We start from the raw sequence: 20759 nt of genomic DNA on the forward strand, positions 1-20759 counted from the left end.
TTTAGCTTATTTTTTAACATTTTAAAAGTCACTATACTGTCCGTTGAGATTTTTAAAATCTTGTGGAGAGAAAAACAAATCTTTAGGGTTCTTGAGAAATAAAGTTATTGTTTAGTAAATATTTTCCCCATTTCCTTGAATACATATCTATCTTTTTCAGTAGACTGTCAGACTGATAAATGTTGAAAAGTTACCAATTTTTCTTAAAACTGCATATACCATACATATAGAAGAGTATATAAGTGAGGGTTTTGACAAATTAAACATAATCCTATCACTGGCCCTCAGATCAGATCTGGGGTATGAACACCCCAGAAGCCCCTCTTGCTTCTCTTTTAACACTGCCTTCTTTCTTCCCAGAAGTAACTCCTGTTCTGTTTTCTAAAACCATTGATTAGTTTTGTCTTTTATTTTGTGTAAATGCAATCATAAATAATATACTTTTTTTTTAAACTTTTACATCTTCACTTTAAGTCTTGTAGGGGCTAACTAAAGAAAAGTGTTGGGGCACCTGGGTGGCTCAGTCCTTAAGCCTCTGCCTTTGGCTCAGGTCATGATCCTGGCATCCTAAGATCAAGCCCCATAGCTCTCTGCTCAGCGGGGAGCTGCTTCTCCCTCTTCAGCTCCCCATGCTTGTGTTCCCTCTCTTGCTATCTCTCTCTGTCATAAATAAATAAAATCTTTTTTTAAAAAGTGTTATACTCTGTATACCCTAATAAAAATTGAAAATTTATATTCCAGTTGACTAGCTTAAAGAGTTTAAGACCACTTTCACATTTATAGAGCCTAATTAAGGCTAGACAAGCTCATTCCCATCTTCCATGTCATCTTTAACCCCTTTGTTCTGAGAAAGGAGTCTTAGCTGTTTCTTCAGTTCTTCAATTTCTTTTTCTTGTTCTAGTATCTTTGTAGGGTGAGATTAAAATTTCCAGAATTTTGTAAATTCTGGATTTTACATCAGCTGAACAGAGCAGACAGTCTGAGTTGCATTCTTCCTGGTTAAGTGCTAGGTATACTTGACTTGTGTTTTACTGAGGGATTCAAGTATCTGACCAGTTCTTAAACCTGTTAAAACTTGTACTTGGTCTGTTTTTGTTCCAAGCGGCTTAAATAGCTCTAGTAAGATCACACCGAAGCTATACATATCTGACATGGTGTCACACTCAGTTCCTTCTAACTTCAGGTTAAGGGGTACAGACAAGTACCTGCTCTGGAAGTATGCATTGGTGTTCTCTTGCCATGTCTGTTGATCCAGTCTGTGTTCTGTGTGATGTCTCTGCAGGTCAAACCAGTCTCCTATTTTTACTTGCTGATCAGGGCCATGAGAAAAATATTTCTGGGCTTCGGATAACTGTGTACTATTCTCATGTTATGAATATAAAATATACCTTCCTCCAATTCTTGAAAGATTTTTATTGCAACACTGGTCATAACATAAGGACATGCAGATTGGTCCCCACACTCCTGGCCCTGCTAGTTTCTCTCAGCTATCCAGTCCCACAGAGAGTCCCACAACTGGATCTGGATGTGCAACATCAGGTGACACACCATCAGGTGATGTCTGCCCCAACAAGTTTTAAGTTTTCTTGAGAAGATTCCTTGATGGATGTGAAATTCTCTTCTAAGTCGCAGTCATGCCTAAGTGGCAGCCGATGTTCAACAATCTGGAAGACAAATCACCCAAGCCATTTTCTTGGAGTAAAATGAATGGTTCGAATTCACTGACATCTTTGTGACTAAATTGGTGATACAGTTCATCAATCTGTTAGTCTGATTTTCAATGCCAGGTTTTCCTAAGGATTTTTCTTTTTCTAAGGTAAATTTGGGGAGGATAATGGATGAGCTGTTACTTTAATCATTTTTAACAGTATAACAGTATATTGATTTTTGTCATCCTGGTTGGAGCTCAATTCCAGAGATGGCAGCTGAACAGAAATTCTTGCATTCATGCCACACGTGCATGTTCTATTCAAGCATTATGATAGCCCTACGATATTAGGATACCAAAGACCTGCCAACACCTTCACTCACCATAGTACCTTCATGCAGTCTGTTTAGTTGCACCCTTTATCAGGATCTTCTAAATTTCAAAATACTGACCATCTAATTTATTCCTGATCTTGTATACTCTTTTATAGCCTTCTTTTTCTAAGGTGGCAAGCTGTTGTAATTCATTTAAGTATCGTGAAGTTTGTTCTTCAAAGCTACGTCCCTTGATCTGATGTTCTAGATGTGAGAATTATCCTCACAAGGATCTTGAGGAGCTCTTTCTTTAGCTGACCTCATTAAATGAGCAATAGCTTGGGGCACCTGGCTGGCTGAGTCAGTAAAGCATGTGACTCTTGATCTTAGAGTTGTGAGTTTAGGCCCCATGCTGGGTGTAGAGGTTACTTTGAAATATTTTTTTTAAGATTTATTTATTTATTTTAGAAAACAAGAGCGAGCACACAAGCGGGAGTAGGGGGAGAGAGAGGGGAAGAGAAGCAGAGACCCTGCTGAGCATAGACCTCAACACCATGGGGCTCCATCTGATGAGCAGAGAACACTACCTGTGGGGAAATCAAGAGTCATACTCAACTGACTGAGATACCCAGGTGCTCAAAAACTAAAATCTTAAAAAAAAAAAAAAAAAAAGCAATAGTTCTTTTGTGAGCTAAACTCATCACTGCAAGTGAAAGAAGACAGCAGCTCGATTTTTTTTTTTTTTAAGATTTTATTTATTTGACAGAGAGCACAAGTAGAGAGGCAGACAGAGGGAGAGGGAAAACTAGGGTCCCCGCCCAGCAGGGAGCCCAGTGCGGGACTCGATTCCAGAACCCTGGGATCATGACCTGAGCCGAAGATAGCCGCTTAATGGACTGAGCTACCCAGGCGCCCCAGCAGCTCCTTTTTTTTTTTTTAATTTTTTTATTTTTTATTAACATATAATGTATTATTAGCCCCAGGGGTACAGGTCTGTGAATCATCAGGCTTACACACTTCACAGCACTCACCATAGCACATACCCTCCCCAGTGTCCATAACCCAACCACCCTTTCCCCAACCCCTACCCCCAGCAATCCTCAGTTGTTTTGTGAGATTGAGTTCTTATGGTTTGTCTCCCTCCCGATCCCATCCTGTTTCATTTTTTCCTTCCCTACCCACCAAACCCCCCATGTTGCCTCCCAAATTCTTCATATCAGGGAGATCATATGATAATTGTCTTTCTTTGATTGACTTATTTCGCTCAGCATAATACCCTCTAGTTCCATCCATGTCGTCACAAATGGCAAGATTTCATTTCTTCTGATGGCTGCATAGTATTCCATTTGTATATATATACCACCTCTGCTTTGTCCATTCATCCGTTGTTGGACATCTAGGTTCTTTCCATAGTTTGGCTATTGTGGATATTGCCAGCAGCTCCATTTTGATAAAAGTCTGAAAAAGCAATTTAAACACCTATCTTGAACAAAGTAGATTCATGCACATGGCTCAAGTGTTTCAGCAAAGCAACAAGCAGTAATTGGTTTGCGACTGCAAAAGGCAAAGTCAACTGTCATAGGGTCATTTTAACACCTGGAGTTCTGCTGGAACATCAGATTCCAGACAGCCCTCCTGCTGCCCCTTCCCCACCTCAGCACTCAACCCATATCCAGCCCAATTCACTCAGAGGATGAACCTTGCTGCTCTGAATTTACAGGAATTAAGGTAGATGGGGGAAAGGAAAGGGCTGCCAGCATTCCGGGTGCCTCTCTGTCATACATGAAGTCCCAGCCCTGGGCCAGGAAGTCCATGATAGGTGCCAAAGGCAGACCCTGCTCTTTCACCCTCTGCCTCACGCTCCTGGGCCCTGGAGCTGCCCGCCCAGCATCATGAACTGCAGCCCTGCCTCCATGCCAATCCAGTGCCACCTCACTCAGCACCCCAGTGTACTTTTTTTTTTTTTTTAGATTTTATTTATTAGAGAACAAAAGCAGGGGGAGTGGGAGAGGGAGAACTAGGCATCCCGCTGAGCAGAGAGCCCGATGTGGGGCTCGATCCCAGGACCCTGGGATCATGACCTGAGCCCAAGGCAAACACTTAACTGATTGAGCCACCCAAGCACCCCCCACCCCGCCTCCCGCAGTGTACTCTTCTATTTGATCATTGTTATATTTGTGAGTGTACTGGTTTTCTGATGCCACTGTAACAGATTACCACAAACTTAGTGACTTAACACAAATTCATTCTCTTATAGTCCTGGAGAGCAGAAGTCCCAAACTATTTTTATTAGACCAAAGTCAAGCTATCAGCAGAGTTTGTTCCTGAATCTGATTCTGAAGGTTGTGAGGGGAACATCTGTTTCCTTGCCTTTTTTCAGCTTCCAGTGGCTGCCTGTAGTTTTTGTGGCCCTTACTTGGTGTTAAATCCTCTGCTTTCAACATCACAGTCACCTTCTCTTCTTCTGTAGTCTAATCCTTCTCTGCCTCTCCCTTTAGAGCCCACCTGGATGATCCAGGATAATCTCGGTTCAAGATCCTTAATTTAATCACACCAGCAAAGCCTCTTTTGCTTATAAGGTAACATTCACAGGTTCCCTTAGTTAGATCCTAGATATCTTTGGAGGCCATTATTCAATTTGCTAGAGTGAGATTTACTCAGAGTGTATTGTAGTCATTTATTCTCATTACTGAATAGTACTTCATTAATTCAACCATTTTTATTATATCCAAATTTTTTCCATTCTACCACTGATGAATTTGATATTTGATGAATTTCTATCATCAAATGGCTATCATGAATAATGCTGTAGAGAACATTCTTATACATGTCTTTTGGTGACTGTATATATGCGCTTCTGTTGAATATATAGCTGGGAATGGAATTGCTAGGTCATGGGGTATACATATATTTGGTTTTAGTATGTATGTCAATTTTCCAAAGGCTTATAAAAGGGCACTATTTTAATATGTACCATTATAATGAATTACTCTAAAGGTCTAGAGGCCTGACAATGTTAGTGAATTTCTCAAAATACCTAAATTTTACCAAATGAGTTATGTTTGGTACAGCAGGTCTGTTGTTATTTAATATCACACAAGATGAAAATAAAAGCAAAAGCATTTGTTCTTGGTACAGACACAGTAGTATTGTGTACTCAGATTATTGCTCCTCAGAAGAAATGCAAATTTTAGGTAATAATAAATAGTATGTGGAGTTTATAAATTGAATGTTTAGTTATGGAAATGTATGACTTACATTTTTAATTGAATTAAAACGTTTTTATTAGAATCTTTTTTGGAAATACAGATATTTCCCCATACACAAATGGCCACCAAGAACTATCTAATCCAGATAGCCTAGACACTGCCTTCCACTGGCTTCACTTGGACTGTGTTTCTTTTCTTCTCCTCTGTTCCCAACACCTTGGCCCCTTCTTTTTGCTTTGCCCCATGGCATAGAATATCATGGGTAGGATTGGCCAGGGTGAAGAGAATGGTTGCATAAATAGCATCCCTTCACCTACTCCCCCACCCCAGCATTACTACTGATCCTTCTCCTATTTCCTCAAAATAAAAGATCTACTCTTAAATATATACTTAAATTTGGTTTTTCCCTATGCAAGATATAAGTGAAAAGAGAAAGTAGGGAAGCAAAGAAAGCAACTTTTAACTTATAATCAATTTCTACCAGAAATCAAGCAAATTAGTAGAACCTTAGAATTTCTTAGAACTCCTTAGGATTTCTCAACCCCATGTTATTGGCATTTGAGGTTAGTTATTCTTTGTTGTGAGAGGCTGTCCTGTGTGTTGTGAGGAGTTCAGTAGAATCCCTGGCTTCTATGTACTAGGGTCCAGTAGCACTGCTTGTGACAACCCAAAAATGCCTCCAGACACTCCTAGATGTCTTGAGAGGTGGTGCAAAATCACCCCGTGTTGAGAACTGCCGCCTTACAACATCTAGGTTTTTACTTTTAGGATAGAGTACTGGGGAAAGACTGAAATTGAACCTCTGTTTGGAAGCAACACGTGGTATAAGTTGAAAAAGACAAAAAGAAGCAACGTGATTTGGAGAGAATAGGCCCAGGATTAAAATATATTCTGAGGAAAGTAAAATCTTAAAGGTGGCTCTTGACTTCACATCTGCAGATCCCTTTAGCCCCTAGAAAGCCGGTCCAGTTCTTAAAAATCTACCTGCTCATTGCTTTTCACCCAGAGATCCTAGCCAAACCCAGTTTAAAATAGATCTGTCTCAATACAGTATATATCTTTTAACAGGTATTTTTAATTGCTTTTATTGTACTTAAATATACATATAAAATGTACCATTTTAATCATTTTAAATGGCCAGTTCAGTGACATTAAGTACATGGATATCGTTGTACAAGCATCAGTATCTCCAGTACGTTTTCATTATCGCACACTAAAATACTGTACCCATTAAACGATAATCCATTCTTCTCTCCCTGCAGCCATTGGTAACCATTGTTTTGCTTTCTATTTCTAATGAATTTGATGATTCTAGGAATCTCATATAAGTGGGATCATACAATATTTGCCCTTTTGTGGCTGACTTATTTCACTTAGCATCATGCTTTGAAGGTTCATAACATGTATCAGAACGTCATTCCTTCTTACAGCTGAATAATATTCCATAGAGTGTATATGCCACATTCTGTTTATTCATCTGTTGATGAATGGAGCACTTCCACCTTTTGACTATTGTGAATAATGCTGCTGGGGACATAGGTGTACGAATATCTGGTCCCTGTTTTTTTGAGCATATAGATCTGTATTTTGAGAATTGAAACAAGAAGTATAGTACAAATGCACATAGATAGTTTATAATATATGATAAGTACGACATGAATGAAGGGGACATTTTTGTATTAGATCTTTACCTATGTTATTTCTCATCACCTCTGTTAGGTCTTGATAGTCCAGGGTGGCAGACTGGTAACACAGGTGTACCATCAAAAGATACATATAGATATTTATAGATATATACAGAATTTTACTTTACTTACAAAACTTTATATCTTATACATAATATAATATATGTCAAGAGCAATATTATAGTCCATAGCTATTTCCTTTCAATTTCATGTGATCTAGTAGTTTCCTACTTTTGTATACTTCTTATGAATAGTATTTATTTGTCACTAACATGAAATTCAGTAGTGGAGCTAGAAGGAGATTTTCCAGAAAAATATGTGATAGAAAGGTTTTTTTACTAGAGATTGGGAGTGGAGGGGAAGTGATAGTATTAGGAAGGATGTATCTGGTGATGGAAGAAGAAGCTATGCTTGATGTTAAGGCAGCTTAAGATCCTCACTACTGAAGGAAAATGTGGCAGGCTCAGAGTTGCTTGGTGATGCAAGATGCTTTTCCTAAGTTTTTTTCTTTTATTGTGCCTATAAAAGATACCATTAACATCATATTTATGTCATTAATAAACTTCCAAGATCTATGTAGTAGGGTGTAGTAGTATACTTAAGAGACAACAGTGTTTTTTATTTCAGAAACATTTATTTGGTGTGTTACACTGAATGTGGTATGTTTTATAAGCCTAAGATTTGCATATACAGTTGAATCATACATGTAATAGTAGCCAAATTTTGGTCTGTCTTTAGTATAAACATTTTATAAATAAGGGAACTAAGTTTAAAAGAAATTAAGTAATACAATAATATGTACCAAGTGGAGGCATCAGAATTTGAACACAGATCTAAGGAGTTCTAAGGACTATGTTTCTTCCACTAGATCATTCTTCTTTCCCTCCAGAAGTACTCTGGGGATACTGGGGATATGAATCTTTATATCTTTATTTGAAGTCATTTAAAAAATTATAACCCTTCCTGAAGATCGCAAATTGTGTGCTATTGCAGGATAATTACAGAGCACATAGTATGGAAGCAGAGGTAATGTCTGGTAATGTTTTTGTCTCCCTTTTCCTGCATACTGTTGTCCAAATGATTCAGTGTTATGCAGAATACAAAATATTGTTAGAGAAACTATTTCAGAATGTTGATTTACTGTATAGGGGTTTTTTTTTTTAAGAGAGAGAGAGAGAGAGTGTGTGTGTGTGTGTGTGTGTGCATGAGCTGCGGGAGGGGCAAAGGGAAAGGGAGAGAATTTTAACTCTCTGGGCATGGGGCTCAGACCCTGGGATCTTGACCTGAGCTAAAATCAAGAGTCAGAAGTTTAACCTACTGAGCCACCAGGTGCTTGCTTTTTTGCTTTTTTTTTTTTTAACTTTTTAAAGATTTTATTTATTTATTTGAGAGAGAGACAGTGAGAGAGAGCATGATAGGGGAAGTCAGAGGGAGAAGCGGACTCCCCTTGGAGCTGGGAGCCCGATGTGGGACTCAATCCCAGGACTCTGGGATCATGACCTGAGCCGAAGGCAGTCGCTTAACCAACTGAGCCACCCAGGCGCCCATGCTTTTTTTTTTTTTTAAGTAGGCTGCACACCCAGCATGGGGCCCAGTGCAGGGTCAACTCACAACCTTGAGATTAAGATCTGAGGTCAGATCAAGAGTTGGATGTTAGCCAACAGAGCCAGCCAATCTCTGCTATTGTACAGGTTTTATATAAGACTTCTCTTCTGATCAAAATACTTCAAAGATTATAGGAAAATGTGACCTGGAATCAAGTTTCTAGAATTTCATATTATCCAAATGTAGTAGAAATTTGGAATTCTTTTTTTTTTTTTTTTAAATATTTTATTTATTGATTTGACAGAGAGAGATCACAAGTAGAGAGGCAGGCAGAGAGAGAGAGAGAGGGAAGCAGGCTCCCCGCTGAGCAGAGAGCCCGATGCGGGACTCGATCCCAGGACCCTGAGATCATGACCTGAGCCGAAGGCAGCGGCTTAACCCACTGAGCCACCCAGGCGCCCCGAAATTTGGAATTCTTTGAAGTAAGCTCTCAATCAAGGCCAAATTAAAAAATTTAATTGCAAGGCCCCTATTTGTTTATAACCCAATAACAAGCTTACTATTATACAAATAGGAGATAAGATCTGGTAATAGTGGCCCAATATTTAGAATTTTGAAATTAAGGATTGTGTTCTTAATGTTACTGATTAATCAACAGCTATTAATGTATGCAGATAAGCCTTAGAGAAAGTGTTGCCTCTACCTTTAATGTAGGAATTATTTCATAGTATTCCAGTCATGCTGTTTTAGAGATAGAGCAGCTGTAAATCCTACTTCACATCCTCTTGATGTTCTCCGCTGAATCTTGCTGTAGCCTCCTAACTGGCCTTGCTGCCAGTCCCTCCTTGTTCTGATCTCTCCGTCACATTGCTAACAGTGTTATTTCTGAAAATACAAATATGAGTATGAGACTCCTCTGCTCCTCAGTGACCGTAGTATTAAGTTCCACCTCCTAAGCATTGCATAAGGTATGTTTCATAACATGATTCAACCTTTTCTACACTTTCTCAGTTGCCCTGGAATATGGGCTAAATAATGTCATCTCTTTTATGCTTTACCACCTTTTCATGTGCTTCTTCCCTACTCTGGATTGACCTTTTCTTCACCTGACAAATTAACCATTCCATAAGATCCAGCTTATGGATCTTATGGAATCCATATGTAAAGTTTGGATCCTATGTAAAGTTTTCCCTAATGCCTCAGTGCCTAGATACTCTTTCTCTGCCTATCTGTGCCTGTGATACATATTTCTATATTCAAACCCATGATACCATACTATATTTATTTGTTTACAAATTATTTGTATTACAGTGGGAGGTGCTAGAGAACAGGGACCGTATCATCATTATTTCAGTATCCCTAGAAACTGATATAGTAAAGTTTTTTGCAATTGAACTTATAAATATCTGCTTGTGGTCAGCCCTCCTTTCACCTGATGCTCCATACCATTTGCTCCTAGAGCCATAACACAATATACAGGTTACTCAGTAAATAAATATTTATGGTGATAGAAGAAGAAGAAGGGGGGGAGGAGGAGGAGGAGGGGGAGGAGGAAGGAAGAAGAAGAACAAGAAGAAAGAAAAACTGTCAAGAATAAGGTATTTCAGTACCAAAAGTGCTGAAATTATCAGGACCCCCCCCCCCAATACCTGCCCCAGGAATAGCACATTCTCTGGTCCTAGGAATACAAGATAACAAAATGTTATACCACGTAATTAACCAGAAAAACAGAAGGCATTCAAGGTATTTCAAGCAAAGAGTGATATAACACAAGCTATTAGGCAATAAATTACTGGAGACTAGAAGAGCAGCAAAGAAAGGCAGACAGTATTGCCCAGTGATGAGGAACTATGAGAACTCGCCAGAACCTCTGCTCATCTACCAACTTTCACTCATGCAGGAGCCCTATTACTGCATAAGAAATAATTTAAAACTCAGCAGCTTAAAACAACAATCATTATTTATCACAGTTCTGTGAATTGGCTGGACTCGGCTGAGTGGTTCTGCTTCACATGCTGTTTGAGGCTGCAGTCATCTGAGGGCTCAACCAGAATGAAATGTCCAAGATAACTAACTCACTTACATGGCTGGTAGTTGGCACTGTCGGGTGGAATCTCAGCTGGAGGGGTCATTTGCAGCGCCTTGATTCCCCATATGGCTTGAACTTCTTAGAGCATGGTGGGATTCTAAGAAGGAGTGTCTCACGAGTGTTCCCAAGAGAAGAAAATAGAAACTGCCAGTCCTCTCAAGCCCTGGGCTCAGAAGTCCCAGAACATTACTTCCACCACATTATATTGGTCAGAGCAATTTCAGGGCCAATTCAGATTCAAAGAGAGAAGATACAGGTATCTCTCACTTTTCAAAAGTTCAAGTTACACCACTCACTTTAGAGAAAGACCTACACTGAAGCACTTGGGTGGCTCAGTCAGTTAAGCACCTGCCTTCAGTTCAGGTCATGATCTCAGGGTCCTGGGATTGAGCCGCACACTGGGCTCCCTGCTCAGTGGCGAGGCTGCTTCTCCCTCTCTCTCTCTGTGATCACTCTCATTCTCACTCTCTCTCAAATAAATAAAATTTTAAAAAGACCTATATTAGTACCTGTTTTCCATAACCAAAAGAAATCTGAAGGGGCTTTTTGCTTTTACAAAAAAAAGGTGAAAAGAGAAAATAGCATTCAGGTTTGTTTGTCAGAGAGCCCTTATACAGGCAGTGAGCACACTGAGCAGAGAGTAGCATCACTAACTCCTTCCCAGGAAACTACACTTAGCTTCTCAGCATCAAGCAGCCATAGCTTTGGACTGAGTCTGTGAGCAACTCTGCTTTACTGTGATTTATTTTGTGCATCTGTTAGCAAGATGTGTCCCAAGGTGTCAGAAAAGCCTAAGTGAGGTTATTTTTTCAGTCTGGGAATGCTCAAAATTTTTTTTCTCCTAAATTAATAGTAATTGCTCCTTTGCCTCATGCATTTCAGTTTACAAAAGTTTTCATGGGAACACTCTATTTTCAGATAGCAGAGGAGACCTGTATAAGCATATGGGAAGAGGATGAATTGTTGGGAGCTGTCTTTAGAGACCAGCTGCCATACTTGTCTTTGCACATGCTTCTTTGCTCTGAAATGCCTTTTTTTTTCTTTTCTTCCCCTTCAAACTACAAGACCCAGCTTATATTTCAGCCCACATCTAGAGCCTTCCCTGATACCTTCAATGCATAGTCAGTAGCCGCTTTTTCCATATAGTCTTTGCCTGTGGTACATATTTCTATTTTTGTGTCTATCATTCCTTGTTATAATTTGTTTGCTTACATGTTTTTCTGTGCAAATGTCTAGGGGACATTCATGTCATTGTGTCATCTTCATCTCCATATCTCTAGTAACTGTCATAGTAAAGGTTTTTGCAATTGAACTTATACATATCTGCTTGTGGTCAGTACTAATTTAGTCTGGTGTCCTACACCATCTGTTCTTGATGCTTCAATGTGGGGCCTAAAGAGAGATACTCAGTGAATATTCAATGGTAATAATAATGGAAAAGGACAAAAAATGCCTTTTAAATACTCTGTTTAGGAAGAAAGGACCATGTATGAATCATTTAATAATAAAGATTTTCAGGAAAATTGGTGTTTTAGTCCTGAAAGGTTTAAACTTTTCTGGACAAATAATTTTCCTAGCATAGTACATTCTCTGGTTCTAGAAACACTAAATTAAATGTTACACCACATAATCAGAAAATGAGAACTAATCCATCAAAATCCTAGAAGAGGGGTGCCTGGGTGGCTCAGTGGGTTAAGCCTCTGCCTTCAGCTGGGGTCATGATCTCAGGGTACTGGGATTGAGCCCCGCATCAGGCTCTCTGCTCAGCAGGGAGCCTGCTCCCCCACACCCGCCTGCTGCTCTGCCTACTTGTGATCTCTGTCTGTCAAATAAATAAATGAAATCTAAAAAAAAAAAAAAATCCTAGAAGAGAACACAGGCAACGACATCTTCGACTTTGGCCATAGCAACTTCTTGCTAGACATGTCTCCAGAGGCAAAGGAAGCAAAAGCAAAAATGAACCATTGGGACTTCATCAAGATAATCTTTTGTACAGTAAGGGAAACAAACAATAAAACTAAAGGGCAACCTACAGAATGGGAGAAGATATTCACAAATGTCGTATCAGATAAAGGGCTAGTATCCAAAATCTATAAAGAATTTATCAGACTTAACAACCAAGAAACAAAAAATCCAGTCAAGAAATGGGCAGAAGACATGAACAGATATTTCTCCAAAGAAGACATTCAAATCGCCAACAGACACATGAAAAAATGCTCAACATCACCCTGCATCAGCGAAATACAAATCAAAACCACAATGAGATACCACCTCACAGTGGTCAGAATGGCTAAAATGACTAACTCAGGAAACAACAAATGTTGACAAGGATGTGGAGAAAGGGGAATCATCTTACACTGTTCTAGCAATGCAAACTGTGCAGCCACTCTGGAAAACAGTATGGAGTTTCCTCAGAAAGTTAAAAATAGGATTATCCAACAATCTAGCAAGTATACTGCTATCTATTTATCCAAAAGATATGAACATAGTGATTCAAAGGGGCACATGCACCCCAATGTTTATAGTAGCAATGTCCACAATAGCCAAAATATGGAAAGAGCCCAGAAAAAAAGATGTGGTATTTATATACACTGGAATATTATTCAGCCATCAAAAAGAATGAAATCTTGCCATTTGCAACGACATGGATGAAACTAGATTGTATTATGCTAAGCGACATTAAGTCAGAGAAAGAGAAGTACCATTTTATTTCACTCATATATGGAAATTAAGAAACAAAACAGGTGAACAAGGGGATGGGAAAGAAAATAAGATAAAAACAGAGAGGGAGCAAGATGAGATCATAAGGGAGACAAACCATAAGAGACTCTCAATCTCATGAAACAAACTGAGGGTTGCTGGGAGGTGGGGGATTAGGGATAGGGTGGTTGGGTTATGGACATTGGGGAGGGTATGGGCTATGGTAAGTGCTGTGAAACGTGTAAGCTTGATGATTCACATACCTGTATCCCTGGGGCAAATAATATATTATATGTTAATAAAAATAATTTAAAATAAAAATAAAATAAAATAAACAGAGGGGAGGAAACCATGAAAAACTCAACTATAGGAAAGAAACTGAGGGTTGCTGAAGGAGAGGTGCTGGGGGTATGGGGTAATTGGTTGATGGGCATTAAGGAGAGCATTTGATGTAGTGAGCACTGGGTGTTGTATGCAACTGATGAATCACTTATTTCTACCTTTGAAACTAATAACACACTATATGTTAACTAAATTGAATTTAAATAAAAATTTTTAAAAAGTGGGAGCTACTTGAAGTATTTTAAGCAGGAGGGATTTAATACAGAAATTAGGTAATGAAATTGTTGGAAAAGCTGGAGAAGCTAAAGGAGGTCCATGTTGCCCAGTGATGAAGAACTATAAGAAGCTGCTTCTTTCCCTGAAGCCCACAGTTGTTGGCAGAATTCGACTCATCCACGACCCTGTGACTTTTATTTTTATTAATTACTTTTATTAACACATGCACCACTTGCCCAAGGGGTACAGGTCTGCAAATCATCAGGTTTACACACTTCACAGCACACACTATATCACACACACCCCAAATGTCCATAATCCAACCACCCTTTCCCTACCCTCTCTTCCCCCAGGAACCCTCAGTTTGTTTCATGAGATTAAGAGTCTATTATGGTTTGTCTCCTCGCAATCCCATCTTGTTTCATTTTTTTCCTTCCCTATCCCCAAACCCTCCACCCTGCCTCTCAACTTCCTCATATCAGGGAGATCATATAATTGTCTTTCTCTGATTGACTTATCTCGCTTAGCATAATACCCTCTAGTTCCATCCACATCATTGCAAATGGCAAGATTTCATTTCTTTTGATGGCTGCATAGTATTCCATTGTATATATATACCACCTCTTCTTTATCCATTCATCTCTTGATGGACATCTAGGTTATTTCCATAGTTTGGCTATTGTGGACATTACTGTTATAAACATTTGGGTGCACGTGCCCCTTCAGATCATTACATTTGTATCTTTAGGGTAAATACCCAGTAGTGCGATTTCTGGGTCGTAGGGTAGCTCTATTTTCAAGTTTTTGAGGAACCTCCATGCTGTTTTCCAGAGTGGCTGCACCAGCTTGCATTCCCACCAACAGTGTAGGAGGGTTCCCCTTTCTTTGCATCCTCCTCAGCATCTGTCGTTTCCTGGCTTAATTTTAGCCATTCTGACTGGTGTCAGGTGGTATCTCATTGTGGTTTTGATTTGTATTTCCCTGATGTGGAGTGATGTGGAGCACATTTTCATGTGTCTGTTGGCCATCTGGATGTCTTCTTTGCCGAAATGTCTGTTCATGTCTTCTGCCCATTTCTTGATTGTATTATTTGTTCTTTGGGTGTTGAGTTTGATAAGTTCTTTATAGATTTTGGATACTAGCCCTTTATCTGATAGTCATTTGCAAATATCTTCTCCCATTTTGTCCGTTGTCTTTTGGTTTTGTTGACTGTTTCCTTTGCTGTGCAAAAGCTTTAGATCTTGTTAAAGTCCCAATAGTTCATTTTTGCCCTTGCTTCCCTTGCCTTTGGCGATGTTTCTAGGAAGAAGTTGCTGCCACTAAGGTTAAAGAGGTTGCTGCCTGTGTTCTTAAGGATTTTGATGGATTCCTGTGTCATATTGAGGTCTTCCATCCATTTTGAGTCTATTTTTGTGTGTGGTGTTAGGAAATGGTCCAGTTTTCCATGTGGCTGTCCAATTTTCCCAACACCATTTGTTGAAGAGGCTGTCTTTTTTCCATTGGACATTCTTTCCTGCTTTGTTGAATATTATTTGACCATAGAGTTGAGGGTCTATTTCTGGGCTCTCTCTTCTGTTCCATTGATCTATGTGCAAGACCCCATGACTTAAAGGAATTGTGTTCCTCTGCTCCATGCTGCTGATGCAAACTACTAGGAGCCCATGTTTAGCTGCTATCCAGATGCTAGAGGAGCTGACTGTTAATGACAACAGGGTGCAATTTGTCTGATGTCACCACTGCCCAAGCTAGAAGATTGTTTCTATCTTCCTTTAGCTTTCCAGTCTCTTTGCATATGCCTGCTGTTGACTGAATCCTGACTAGGATTCCTGCTGGCTAGGGAGTCCAAGGAAATTTCTAACTTGCAATACAATAAAATTGTGTGGATGATGCTGAACACATCACAGTATCTGGAGCATGGCCTTATAACCATAGCTTCCAAAAGGAATATAGTAATTACAGCTCTTACTATAGTTGTGCCCAGACTAGAATTTTAGGATGGAGAAGTTTCTATCTTAAGCTTTTAAATAGTTGATACAATAAATAAGAGCTTTTTTTTGAACCAATGTCTAAAACTAGAGTACTAGTGATCTTAGGTAACTTTCAGCCTGTTTTCTTTTTTTAAAAGATTTTATTTACTTATTTGTCAGAGAGAGAGAGGGAGAAAGAGCGAGCACAGGCAGACAGAATGGCAGGCAGAGGCAGAGGGAGAAGCAGGCTGCCCGCCGAGCAAGGAGCCCGATGTGGGACTCGATCCCAGGGTGCTGGGATCATGACCTGAGCCGAAGGCAGCTGCTTAACCAACTGAGCCACCCAGGTGCCCCTCAGCCTGTTTTCTTAATGGCAAATTAGAAAAATTTCCTGACTTGGCAGTCTTTCAAAGGTACAGAGGTCGAAGGATCTTTAAGCTTATTAGATGAGAAAATTATGTATGTGTACATATAAATATGTGTATGTAAATGTATTGATATACACATAAGATACAAAGACAAAAAGATACTGTTTGAGAAAATGGAATTTCATTTTTGCCACCCAGTGACAGTATGACTTTGGTGGAATATTGCCCAAAAGTTGAAATATAGTTTCATTAATGTCTATTGGACATTGGCACTGTGCTTGGTACTAGGAACACAAAGATGCATATTATACATTCCAATTCAGCAAATACTTATTAAATATCTATTCACTGAATATTTAGGTCTTGGGTCTACCGAGATGAACAAGGCCAGATTTTTTTTCCCTAGGAGGTATTCCTAATCCATGGGGAAAGACTGATGATAAGCAAATGATTGCAAAATTGTGGTGTGTTGCTAAGAATTTGGAAGTTGACCAAAAATAAGCAAATGGTGAAATTTTAAAATTTAATTTACAATAAGAAACTCAGCATTAACATTTACTTAATTAAAATTTAATTTACAATAAGAAACTCAGCATTAGCATTTACTTAAAGTTACTCAAGAAGATGCCATGTCTCAGGGAAAAAATACTGGCTCTGGAATGAATACATCTCAGGCAGTTAAAATTGAAGGTTTCTTGGTCTTTAAATGTGTGTAAAGTGCTCACTTTGGGAAATACCAAAAAGTATCTTCTTGAAGTCATGTAATCTCACCACAGGGACAGCCACTGGTAATATTTTGATGTATTCCTTCCTAATCCAAGGGCATATTTTTTAAAACAAGAAAAATAAAACAAAAAAATGAGGCCTATAAGTCCACAAGACATGATAGATTGCATGTAAATTAGAAGGCAAGAAAAAGAGAATGAGAGAGAGAGAGTGAAAGAGAGAAGGATCCGTTGGGCCAGGTATTTCAAACTTCAAAACACACACGTCAACTCAGTATCTTTTTCCCAATTCTTATTCCTCCATTTCTACTTGCCATTTTTAGGAAGGCCTCACCATCTATTGGGTAATGCAGTCAGATACATCCATCTACTGTCAGAGTAATCCTAAAACAGTCTAATTTAATTATTCCTTTGATTGAAACCCTTCAATAACTCCCCATCGATTTTGGTACCAAGTGTCATCTTATTTTAGCATCCTCTTCATCTAGCTCCCGCCCATCTTACTGGCTTGACCTGCCTTCCTGCTACCTACACAGTTCTCCACTCCAGCCGTAGTAAAAATTTTGTAGTTCCACAAAGGTATAGCAGGGTTCTCCAATCATCTTTGACTTTAAGACATGCTCTTTTCTCTCTCTAGAGTACCATTACTCACCTCCATCTTTTATCGGTTTAACTGCTTCTCAAAAACTCAAGGGTTGCCTTTCCAGATGCTACAACCTATTCTGTTCCCTCACTGTACCATGTACATATCTCAAACATAGAATTTGTCATGCTGTCCTGGAATTATTGGTGTTCATAATCTCTTATTCAGCTCAACCAAGGGCTTCTTGATGATCTTGAGACTCCTGCTTCTATCACAGTACCCAACATATAGTAGATGTTATAAGGTTGAAAGAATTTATGTAAATTGGTAGATAAAAGGATTGGTGACTTTTTTTATTAGTAATATTCAGGAAACATTTAGAAATTGTAGCAAATGTTAGTTGTTTATGCAACAGATGCCTCCCCTTTTTCATTATCAAAACTCAAGTTTCAATGTGGCAGTGGACCCCAAGGCATGTATCTTGATAAATCTAAGGCAGTCATGGTATCCCCTTTCCCCTTTGACAATAATACATTTCAGTTGAGCATGATGGGGCATAGAGGGAAGCTGCAGAGGCTTCAGGGAGAGGTCTTCCTACTTTCTCGTCTTTTTTCGCTTCCTGCTATATTTACTTACATCTGTAAGGGATGTGAAGCCGGGAATTGGGGCAGCTGTCCCCTGTAATCATAAGGCAAACGGTTTGAGAACAAAAAATAACATGCTGAGAATTGTGGAGAGGGAAAGACAGAGAGTCTGCGTCTTTGATGAGATCATTGAGGCTTACCAATCCTAAATTACCTGTCACATACAGACTTCCTCTTATGAAGGATAGTTGAAATAACTTCATTGTTTAATCTACTGTGTGGTTGAATGGTGATCCCAAAAAGATATGCCTATGTCCTAACCCCCAGAGCCTATGAATGTGACCTTATCTGGAGAAAAGGTCTTTGCAGATATAATCAAATTAAGGATCTTGGGATAAGATTATCCTGGATTATCCAGGTGAGCCCTTAATCCAGTGACAAGTGTCCTCATAAAAGACACACCAAAGTGGGGTGTCTGGGTGGCTCAGTGGGTTAAGTGTCTGACTTTTGGTTTCAGCTTAGGTCATGATCTCATCGTGATCTCAGGTTTGTGGGATCAAGCTCCATGCTTAAGGGTGTCTGCTTCTCTCCCTCTCCCTCTGCCCCTCCCCCTGCTCACATGTTCACTCTCTTTCTAAAGTAAATAATTTTTTTAAAGATTTTATTCATTTGAGAGAGAGAGAGCATGCGTGCACATGCATGAGTTGGGGGAGGGGCACAGGAAAAGGGAAAGGAATAAGCAGACTCCCCGCTGAGCATGGATCCCAATGACGTGAGGCTCTATCACAGTACCCCCAAATCATGACCTGAGCCAAAATCAGACACTTGATCAACTGAGCCACCCAGGGGCCCCAGTAAATTAATAAAGCTTTAAAAAAAAAAAAAACATGCACACACAGAGGAGAGATGCACAGAGGAGAAAAATAGAAGCACTGGAGAAGGCAATGTGAACCTGGAGGCAGAGATTGGAATTATGCAGTGACAATCCGAGGAATGCCTGGAGCCACCAGAAGCTGAAAGAGGTAAGGAAGGGTTCTCTTCAAAAGCTTCTGGAGGGAGAATGACCCTGCTGACACTTTGATTTTGGGTTTTGACCTCCAGAACTGTGAGAAAATTAATTTCTCTTGTTTTAGACATCTAGTTTGTGGCACTTTATAACAGCAGCCTCGGGAAATAATACAAACTGTGAGTCAAATCTCTGTTGGTGTGCAGCCAAAGATATCTTAATTAATATAATGATTATTTTTATGTTCAAGCTAAACATATGAAAAAAAGGTATTGGTTATAATTCAGGAAAAGATCCTGGAGTCCCTGGAAATTCTTTCCGCAGGATTTCAAACTAAGATTGATATCGATGTTGTCAGATCTGGGATTTAAGCATATCTCTGACTCCACTTCACCTTCTCCTACATCACTCTCCCTCGGGGACTAATGGGTGGTAGCAGAGATGAAAGTTACACACTCCTTAAGACCTTTTTTTTTTTTTTTTAGAAACTTTATTTTCCATCAACCTTCTTTCCATTTTGTTTGCCTTTGTGGAAGAGGAAGACCACTCAGTGGTCGTTCCTACCCATTCCGTGGCCTGAGCAGTGGGAGCTGCAGACCAGTCTTCCGTGGCAGAGTGGGCGCTCCTGTCTTCAGCAGGGAACTGCTGACTAGGCACCAAGGGCACCTTCAGACCAGTCTGCAACCTCGGGTTGAGTAGCAGTGAGTTCAGGGGCTGGAACAGTCCATCCACGCTGAAATCCCTTCTTGGTCACAGAGTTCTCAGCAGCAACCTGCCCTTCTTTTTCAATTTCTTCAGGATCTCTTAGAAGTAGAGATCAGGCATGACCTCCCGGGGTGCTCACGAGAAATGGTGCTACACATGCACCGAACTTCCCAGGCCAGCATACACATTAGACTCACTGAGTGAGCTCCCTTGTGTAGCAAGGGATGGCGATGTCCACGTAGTGAAGTGGAGAGTCTGTGTTACACAGAGCGACAATAGGCAGATTAACATAAGGCCTCTGTATGAGGCTGGTGGTCAGCCCTGGGATCAGTAATCACCAGCAGTCTCGGCTCTCCAAAGTCTGCCTGGATCTGGTTAGTGAAGCTTCCAAGAGTGAAGCCTCCAGCAATGGGAGTGGTTCCTGTAGCAGCAGCAAAATTCAGCACAGCTCACTGGCCAGTATTCCTGGAGGACAGGACACTGAAGTCAGCTGGGTTTTCAATGGCCACAATGGCACAAGCTGCCGGCAGAAGCTTCTCCCAGGTTCTCTTCAGATTTATGATGTAGATGCCATCACTTTCCCTTTTGTAGCTGTACTGTTCCATTTGGAAGTCAAGGTTGGTGCCACATAACTGAGTCCCTGCTGCAGGGAATTTGAGAACATTCTACTCCTTCATTTGCAGGACATCAAGGGCTCCAGACATTGTGAAAGTTTCCCTTTAAGCTGTGATGGGAATGCAGAACAATGCCATATGGACCCCTCCATGGGTAAAGTGGAAAAGCTCCTTAAGACCATTTTTGATGAAGTTAGAGTCATCCCTGATCCAGCTCAATATGGGACTCTTTTTTTGTTCCTGTTGTCAAATATAAGCAAAAGAGACTGCTATCTGAGGTAGCTTCCCAAACACGTATAATTTGGAACAGAAAAATAATCTTTAAAAATCAGGAAAAGGACAGAAAGAAAAGCAAGACCAGGAGACATTTGGAATAAAGATATGCAAACTATCAGGTCCTACATAATTAGAGTTAAGTTGCAAAAGACTGATTAGTTTACTTATGTATCCTTCTTACCT

The 20759-nt window shown here is 39.8% G+C and overlaps 2 pseudogenes; both read right to left on the reverse strand.

Annotated features, from left to right (window-relative positions):
* Positions 1 to 796: 796 nt before the first annotated feature.
* Positions 797 to 2286, reverse strand: LOC116873450 (annotated as a pseudogene).
* A 4354-nt stretch (positions 2287 to 6640) lies between these two features.
* Positions 6641 to 20390, reverse strand: LOC116873451 (annotated as a pseudogene).
* Positions 20391 to 20759: the final 369 nt, after the last annotated feature.

This window comes from Lontra canadensis, unplaced genomic scaffold (genome assembly GCF_010015895.1).
Source record: "Lontra canadensis isolate GAN:19392208 unplaced genomic scaffold, GSC_riverotter_1.0 scaffold33, whole genome shotgun sequence".
In the NCBI taxonomy this organism is placed as follows: domain Eukaryota; kingdom Metazoa; phylum Chordata; class Mammalia; order Carnivora; family Mustelidae; genus Lontra; species Lontra canadensis.